Source organism: Rhincodon typus, unplaced genomic scaffold, assembly GCF_021869965.1.
Source record: "Rhincodon typus isolate 14 unplaced genomic scaffold, sRhiTyp1.1 hic_rhity00008597, whole genome shotgun sequence".
In the NCBI taxonomy this organism is placed as follows: Eukaryota; Metazoa; Chordata; class Chondrichthyes; order Orectolobiformes; family Rhincodontidae; genus Rhincodon; species Rhincodon typus.
The window spans coordinates 1-8,615 of NW_025974235.1; the positions used below are offsets into that span (position 1 = coordinate 1).

At 42.4% G+C, this 8,615-nt stretch overlaps 1 long non-coding RNA gene across 1 annotated transcript; it reads left to right on the top strand.

The window, feature by feature from the left end:
• The first annotated feature begins 470 nt into the window (after positions 1-470).
• Positions 471-4,035, top strand: LOC125482309. Its single transcript, XR_007261604.1, has 3 exons — positions 471-579; positions 973-1,080; positions 3,982-4,035. It is a non-coding gene; the product is annotated as an uncharacterized LOC125482309 (long non-coding RNA).
• The last annotated feature ends 4,580 nt before the right edge of the window (positions 4,036-8,615 follow it).

Sequence of the window (8,615 nt, forward strand, 5' to 3'; positions counted from 1 at the left end):
TTTGAGGGCATCAGTGGAACAAAAACACTTTCTTCAACAAACGACAGGAAGCATTGCTGTTTGCTACAATATGAAATCTACATTTTCCTCTTTGAAGACAGCTATGAAAGCCAAACTCTTTCTCAGAGCCGTTTGCCAGTTTTCCTCATGACGTCAACAGTGTAGAATGAAATCCCACACCGTCTGAGGTTACCACTAATGACTCTCGACTTTCAACCTCTCTGCTGACATGAGATGTGGTGTCCCTCTGGTTAAACCACCACCAGTTTTGTCTCTCTAATAAGAAAGCAGCCCTGTGACCCAGTGTCAGAGTTTGCAAAAGGCACGTTTTATACTCTATTCTATTATATATGTCAGTTATCCTGGCAGGAAGTAAAGAGAAAGCTTGCTTGTACACATTACCACAAATAAAATTCAATCTTCACAATGGTGGGTATTTAACCCAGAATTCCGAGGGCCATGCACGGCATTGCTGATCACTGCGTCGGCTCAGTATGTTCCCGCGTGCCAACAGTCCAGAGCATGCGCAGAGGGAGCGACCCCGAGAAGCAGTCGTCGTCTTCCTCGGCTCCACAAAAGGTAACAATGAGGCAGAATGGAGGAGGCGATAGACCGGGCGGTTAGACGGGGAGGCTTTCTAAGCACTTCGTGGATTCGACAGACCCCGCATAAAAAAATTGTTTGTCCCCGTTACAGAAAACGGAACAATTGAGGCTCCGTCTCCATGACAGGCCGCGGGTAACTGCCGCCATCTTTGTAGGAGGCAAAGGGCAGCAAAGCGCATGTGCGGTCACCCTGGGCCAGGAGAGAGAATGTTGTGAATGTCGCTCCTGGACTGCCAGGGATGGAGTTTATAAACTCCTTTCACAGGGAGTGAGGAGGGGAGGATTTACACACAGCAAACTCGAAAGCAAAGAAATATTTGCTTCTTCTGAAATTTTGTCCTGGATTGACTGTAAATTTTTTTTACAGTATGTTGGAAGAGGACTTGCAGATAGGAAACTCAAACCAAATATGATACACCAAGATCTAAGTCAGCCACTTTATTCATTCGGTACTGGATATTATTGGCCTTTGCATGTAAGTATTGAGTAAGATAAAAGTAACATAAAGTTCCTTCCTTCTATCTCCCACTAACTATTGCCCAATATCTTAAATCTGTGTCTTTCATAGTTTTACTAACAGTGAAGAAGATCAGCTGCATTTATCTGCCTTATTTAAACCTAGACACTTTATCAAATCTCATCTCAATCTCCTTTGCTGTGTGCAGAACAACTTCGGTTTTTCCAACCTGACCTTACAACTAATATCCCTTGGTTGTTGAGCCATCCTGATTCATCTCCTTTCAAGTCTTTCCTCAGACCCTCATATTCTTAATGGAGATCATCTGTTTGTGCAGGCCCAAATGCTCTGTGTACAAGTGGGTGATGATATCACACACAAGCAATTGCTCACTGACATCACCCTGATTCCTGGGTATTTCCTGAACAGTGAGTTTACTCTGACCTCAGAGCTTCTGATATCTTTTGAGCTGCAGACTCTGGCATTTGATTTTAAAGTTGAACACAATGAAATTATTTCCATATTTTAAACCAGTAATCTACACCATTAAGCTTCTCCTGCTGTTTTCAGTTATCTGACTCTGGAGCTAATGTGACTCATTTTGTCACCCCCTTGCTGTGTGGCTGGTGTCAAAAGCTGCTTTATGACACCGTCCATTGTGACCATCCATTGTTCTGGTTTGTCTCTGTTCTCCCTGATCAACTCTGTCATTTTCTAACCTGCTCTGTATTCAGTAATGGACGTAACTGTCTTAGGTATTGTATTGTTACTTCCATTGACTCTAAAAGAGGTTTTTTACAGCTGAACATTGCCTGACCATTTGTTGCTGGCGATTACCTTTCCTTAGTAGCTCCCACAATGCTCTTTAGGAAAGGAGTTATTCCCCAAGTGATGATGAAGGAACTGTGATGTGTATCCAAATCAATGGCAATTAATTTGTATCAATATAGTACCCTTCACATAATGTAAACTTCCAAACTGTTCCTTGGTAGTGTTATAATGCAGCTTCTGACCCTAGACACACAATGTGATGTTAAGGTGGTGACAAAATGTTTTATGGTCAAATAAGTTGTTTTCAACCAGTATTTTAGGGTGCGAAACTGATGTAGAGAGAGAGAGGTTTAATAAGGACATTTCACAGTTTGTCACCTTGGCAGCTAAAGGTTGAGGGCACCAAATGTGGGACAGTTAAAATCGAGAATGCCTGCGTGCACCTCATACCATTGTAATTTCCTCCATTTAGATTTTCACTCCGAGTCTCAAAATCAACTCTGTCACTCTCCATCCTAATGAAGAGCTCTATCATGAAGAGGTCTTCACTTTTCCACATGAGGCCTTTCACAGCTAGATTGCCAATTAATCCACTCTGATTTCAAAATTTTAATTGTGTAATAAAGTTACCATAGTTTCTGAAGACTGTAGGACTGTTCTCTCACTTCAGAGAGAGAGATGACAAATGGTGGTTTAACCTCAGGTTTACCACACCTCGGGCAATGGGCAAGGTTAAGATGGTGGGACCTTCATGGTGACCTCAGCTGTTACAGGAATTGAGCACATGCTGCTGGAGTCAATCTGCATCACAAACCAGCTGTTCAGCCAACTGAGTTAACTCACCCCTCACCATTACACAATACACCATTGAGGATGGCCTGTCCTCTCTTTGATCACTCAATATATAGATGTAGAAAACCGTCTCATGTACACTCCAGGAATTTCTCCTCTCTGTTATTGTTACTGATTTGATTTGCTCAACCTATGTGCAGATTGAAGTCACCCATAATAACCATGAGCACAAGATATAGGAGCAGAATTAGGCTATTTGGCTCATTAAGATTGCTCCACAATTTGACTGTGACTGATATGTTTCTCAACCCCATTCTCCTGCCTTCTCCCACAACCGTTGATGCCCTTATCAATCAAGATAATTGTCTGTCCGTCTGTCCGTCTGTCCGTCTATGTTATAAATACACTCAATGACTTGGCCTCTACAGCCTTCTATGACAATGAGTTCCACAGAATCACCACCCTCGGGCTCAAGAATTTCCTCCTCATTTCCATTCTAAAGGGTCATCTCTTCACTGAGAAGCTGTGCCCTCAGGTTCTAGTGTCTCCTACAAGTTGAAACATCTCCATGTCTAACTATCCAGGCCTTTCAGTATTCTGTAAGTTTCAATCACGTAGCATCATAGAGTCTGACAGCACAGAAGCAGACCCGTCGGTCCAACCAGTCTATGCTGACCATGTTCCAAAACTAATGTAGTCCCATCTGCCTGCACGTGGCCCATGTCTCTCCGAACATTTCTTATTTATGTATTATCTAAACGTCTTTTAAATATTGGAAACTCTACCTGTATCCACCATTTCCTCTGGAAGTTCATTCCATGCACGAACCACACTCTGGGGGGGAAAGAAAATGGTTGCTCCTTATGCTTTTTCTCAATCTTTCACCTCTCACCTTAAAAATATGACCCTGGTCTTGAAATTCCCCCACCCTAGGACAAAGACACTTGCTATTCACCTTATCTGTACTCCTCAAGGACAGGACTTAAACAGTTCATGGCAGGGCCCTGGGTAGTTTTGTACTTGGGTACCTTTGTACCTAACATGGTGCCATAAGTGGCAATTTGTAAACTTTTCACTGTATTCATGTGAGTATATGCGACAATAAAACTCATCCAGTTGATTAAAAATATGTCCCCCCGGTCTTGAAATCCCCACCCCAGAGAAAGGGCACCTGCCCATCAACTTTTTGTTACCCCCTCAGGATTTCACAAACCATTTTCAGGTCAACCTCAATGTACTACACCCCTGTGAAAGGAGTCCCAGTCCCCATTATGACTCAATCCCTCTGTTCTCAGCAACGTCCTGGTAAGTCTCTTCTGAACTCTGTCCAGCTTAATAATATCCTTGCTATAACAGGTAGACCAGAACTGGACTTCAGAAGAGGCCTCACCAACGTCCTGTACAACCTCAACATGACGTCCCAACTTCTGTACACAACGGTCTGAGCAATGAAGGTAAGCGTACTAAACACCTTCTCAACCACCCTGTCTATATGTGATGCAAATTTAGAAGAATTAGGTAACTGAAACCTGAGTCTCTCTGTTCTACAATACCCAACACCCTATTTTAATTTGTAAGTGGATTTCCTCTGGGTGCTCCAGTTTCCTCCCACAGTCCAAAGATTTGCAGAGTGGGTAGATTGGTCATGCTAAATTGTGCATGATGTTCCGGGATGTGTAGATTAGGTGGATTATAGGGTATGGTTCTGGGTGGGATGCTCTGAGGGTTGGTGTGGACTTGTTGGGCCAAAGGGCCTGTTTCCACACTGTAGGGATTCTATGATTTTATGATTTTCTCTGAAGTCCTGCCTCCCTTGTTTGTTTTACCACTATGCAGTACCTCGCATTTATTCAAATTAAACTCCATCTGCCAGCCCTCAGCACATCGACCCAAATGATCAAGATCTCTTTGAAATCTTAATCTTTTTCACTGTCCACTCTTGCAATAATTTTGGAGTCATCCGCAAAGTTACTAACCATGCCTTCTGTATTCTCATCTGAGTCATCCATATAAATGTCAAACAAAAGTGAACCCAACATCGATCCCTGCGGAACACACTGGTCATCGCTGAACACCAGGCCTTCAATCCGAAAAACAACTCTCACTTCCACAATAAAAACAAAGTTGCTGGAAAAGCTCAGCAGGTCTGGCAGCATCTGTGGAGGAGAAAACAGAGTTAACGTTTCAGGTCCGGTGACCCTTCCTCAGAACTTCCTCCACTTCCACAGCCTGTCTCCTGACGTTAAGCAAATTTTGTATCCAATTGGCAAGCTCAACCTGGATCCCGTGTAAGCTAGTTTTACTAATTAGTCCACCACTTGGAACCTTGTCAAAGGCTTTACTATAGTCCAAATAAACAATGTTTACTGCTCTGCCCTCATCAATCATCTTGGTTACTTCATCAAAAATCTCAATCAAATTTGTGAGACACGATTTCTCTCGCAGACAGCCATGCTGATTATCCATAATCATTCCTTGCCTCTCCAAATGCTATCGTTCAGGATCACCTCCAACAAGTTATCCACCACCAAAGTCAGACTCTCAGAACAGGAGTTCCCAGGCTTCTTGCATCCTTCAAAAGAAGGCACAACATGAGCCGCTCTGCAATCATCTGGCACCTCACCTGTAGTTATAGATGATAGATTATTTCTGCAAGCGACCCCACATTTTCTCTCTTAACTTTCCACATGATGGGATGCACTAGAGCAGGTCGTAAGATTTAGAGTCATAGAGTAATACAGTGGGGAAACAGGCCCTTTGGCCCAAGCTGGTCCATGGTGCCCACTCAGCTAGTTCCAATTGCTGGATTTGGTCCATGTCCCTCTAAACCCTTGTCATCCATATACCTATTCAATTATTTTTTAAATATTGCTATTGAACCTGCCTCAACCACTTTCTCTGGCAGCCCATTCCATATATGCACCACTTTCTGCATGAAGAAGTTGCCCCTCAGGTCCTTCTTAAATCTTTCCCCTCTCACCTTAAACCTATGACCTTGAGTTTTTAATTCCCCATCCCTGGTAAAAAGACTACATGCATTCATCCTATCTATGCCCCTCATGATTTTATACACCTCAATAAGATCACCCCCTCATTCTCCTATGTTCCAAGGAATAAAGTCCTATCCTGACTAACTTGTCCCCACAACTCGGACCTGGCAACATCCTAAACATGTTAAATGCCTTCTTCACCACCCTTATCTTCCTGTGACACTGCTTTCCATGAACTATGTACTAGTACTCCTGGGTCCGTCTGTTTCACAACAATCCTCAGGACCTTACCATTTACTGTATAATACCTACCTTAACTATATTGAATTGCATTTGCCAATCCTCAGCCCACTTCTGATCAAGATCTCTCTGTAAATTTTAATAGCCTCCCTTGCTATCAACACTACCTTCTAATTTTATATCACCCACAAATTTAGTGATCATGCCTTGTATATTCACATCCAGATCATTTACGTAAATAACAAATAACAAAGGTCCCAGCACTGACTCCTCGGGCACACCACTAGTCACAGGCCTCCAGTCTGAGAAACAGCCTTCAACCATCACCCTCTATTTCCTACCATTGAGCCAATTTTGAATCAAATTAGCTAGCTATCCCTGGATCCCATGACTAGCCTGCCGTGCGGAACCTTGTCAAAGGTGTACTAAAGTCCACATAGACAACACCCACTGCCCTACCCTCCTCTATGGTCTTGGTTACCTCTTAGAAAAACTGTAAAAAAAATTGTCAGACATGACTTCCCATGCATAAATCCATACTGACTATCCCTAATCAGACCTTGGCTATCCAAATGTTGGTTGATCCTGTCCCTCAGTATCCTCTCCGATAACTTGCCTACCACCGCTGTCAGGCTCACTGGCCTGTAGTTCCCTGGCTTGTCTTTGCTACCTTTCGTAAACAATGGAACAACGTTAGCCACCCTTCAGTCTTCCAGAACTTCACCAGTGGCGCAAGATGAAGCAAAAATCTCTGCAAGGACTTCTGCAATTTTCTCCCTCGCCTCCCGCAATGTCCAAGGATGGATTTGATCAGGCCCAAGGGATTTATCCACCTTAGTGCGTTTTAAGGCAGTCCAAACCATCTGCACTTGTGTTTCGCTTATTTCCTCAGCATTCATGAATCTCTCCTCAGTAAACATTGAGGAGGGATATTCATTAAAAATCCCCCCAGTCTTCTGTGGCTCCTGTGAACTTGTTTTCAAAATACAATATTTCTTTCCCTGAGATCTCTAGCCTCCATTTCTTTCTCCACAGTTATAACTGATACAAAATATTCCTTGATGTCTCCCTCATCTCCTGAAGGTCAATACAAACATGACCTCTTTCATCTTTACAGGGCCCTCCTTGGTGAACAAGCAAATGGGTGTTGGGCAATGAGGAGGGAATAACTGATAATCAAGTTGAGTGTGGGCCCTTAAGGAAAAGTGACCACAATAGATTGAATTCTTCATAAAGATGGAGAGTTATATTGTTGTTTCTGACTCTTGGTTCCGGTAAATAAATGAAAGAAGTTATAATGGTATGACGCATGAGCTACTTGTGATAAATTGTGGATCAGTATTTCAATGGATGATGGGAGATGGATAATGGCAAACATTTAAAGAGGAAGTGGACAAGCTATGAAAGTTATTCATCTCAGTCTGGTATAAGAACAAAATGGGAAACATGGTCAAACCATGGCAGAGAAAGGGAAATGAATGGGTATTAAATTTAAGAAAACAGCATTCAAATTAGATAAACAAAATAACAGACCTGAGGATTGAGAAAAGTTTAGATTTCAGCAAAGGGAGACAAAGGGATTTAATAAAAGGGAGAAAATAGAATATGAGAGTGCTCTTGCAGGGACTATACAAACCAATAGCATTTTTCTTTATTCATTCACAGGATGTGGGCATCATTGGCTAGGCCAGAATTTATTGCCCATCCCTGATTGCCGAAAGGGCTGTCAAGAGTCAACTGGATTGCTGTGGGACTGGAGTCACTTATAGGCCAAACCGAGTAAGGATGACAGTTTCTTCCCCTGAAGGATATTAGTGAGCCAGATGGGTTTTTCCTGACAATCAAAAACAGTTTCCTGATCATCATTAAACTCTTAATTGAACATTGATAGCAAAAGATTAGTCAAGAAGAAATTAGGGTCTCCTTACAATCAGAAACATGAAAATTATAATGGTGTACAAAATGATGGCAGACCAATTACGTATGTCTTAGATTTTCAAAAAAGAGGACACAAATAGTGACCCAAAATTAAGGGATTCCCAGGGTCTAATGGGAAGGTAGAATTGAAAGAAATTATTATTAGTAGGAAAATGATATTGGGAAAGCTCATGGGACAACTGGCAGATAAATCCCTAGAGATTGATAACCTTTGTCTCAGAGTAACTTGGGAAGTAGCCCTAGAATTGGCAAATGCGCTAGTGGTTATCATCAAATTCTATTGATTCTCCGAGTTTCTGTGGATTGGAGGGTACTTAACGTTGCCCAAGTATTTAAGAAGGGAATCAGAGTGAAAATAGGGCATTTTCAAAGCATTGATGGTGGGAAAAAGTGTTAGGGTCCACTGTAAAAGTTGGGATAACAGAGTACTTGGAAGATAGTGACAAGATCAGACAGTCAGTAGAACCTTTGTCTGTGAGATCTCTGTGACTCTGTTGGGCATGAATTTCCTCCACGCCACTCTCCATCCTGACTTGGAAAAGTATCGCTATTCCTTGAGAGTTACTGGGCCAAAATCCTGAATTCCCTCCCTAACAGCATTGTGGGTCCACCTCATGGACTGTAGTGGTTCACAAAGGCAGATCACTACCATCTTCTCAATGGCAACTCGGCTCAGCAAAGCCCACAGAAATTTAAGAAAAGCATTATCAAGGCCAACTGGGGATATGGAATTGAAGCCTAAATAGATCAGCTTTGACCTTTTTGAGGCTCACTAGGCAGAATTAACTACTCTGACTCCTATTTTCTATGTTCTCTACTCTT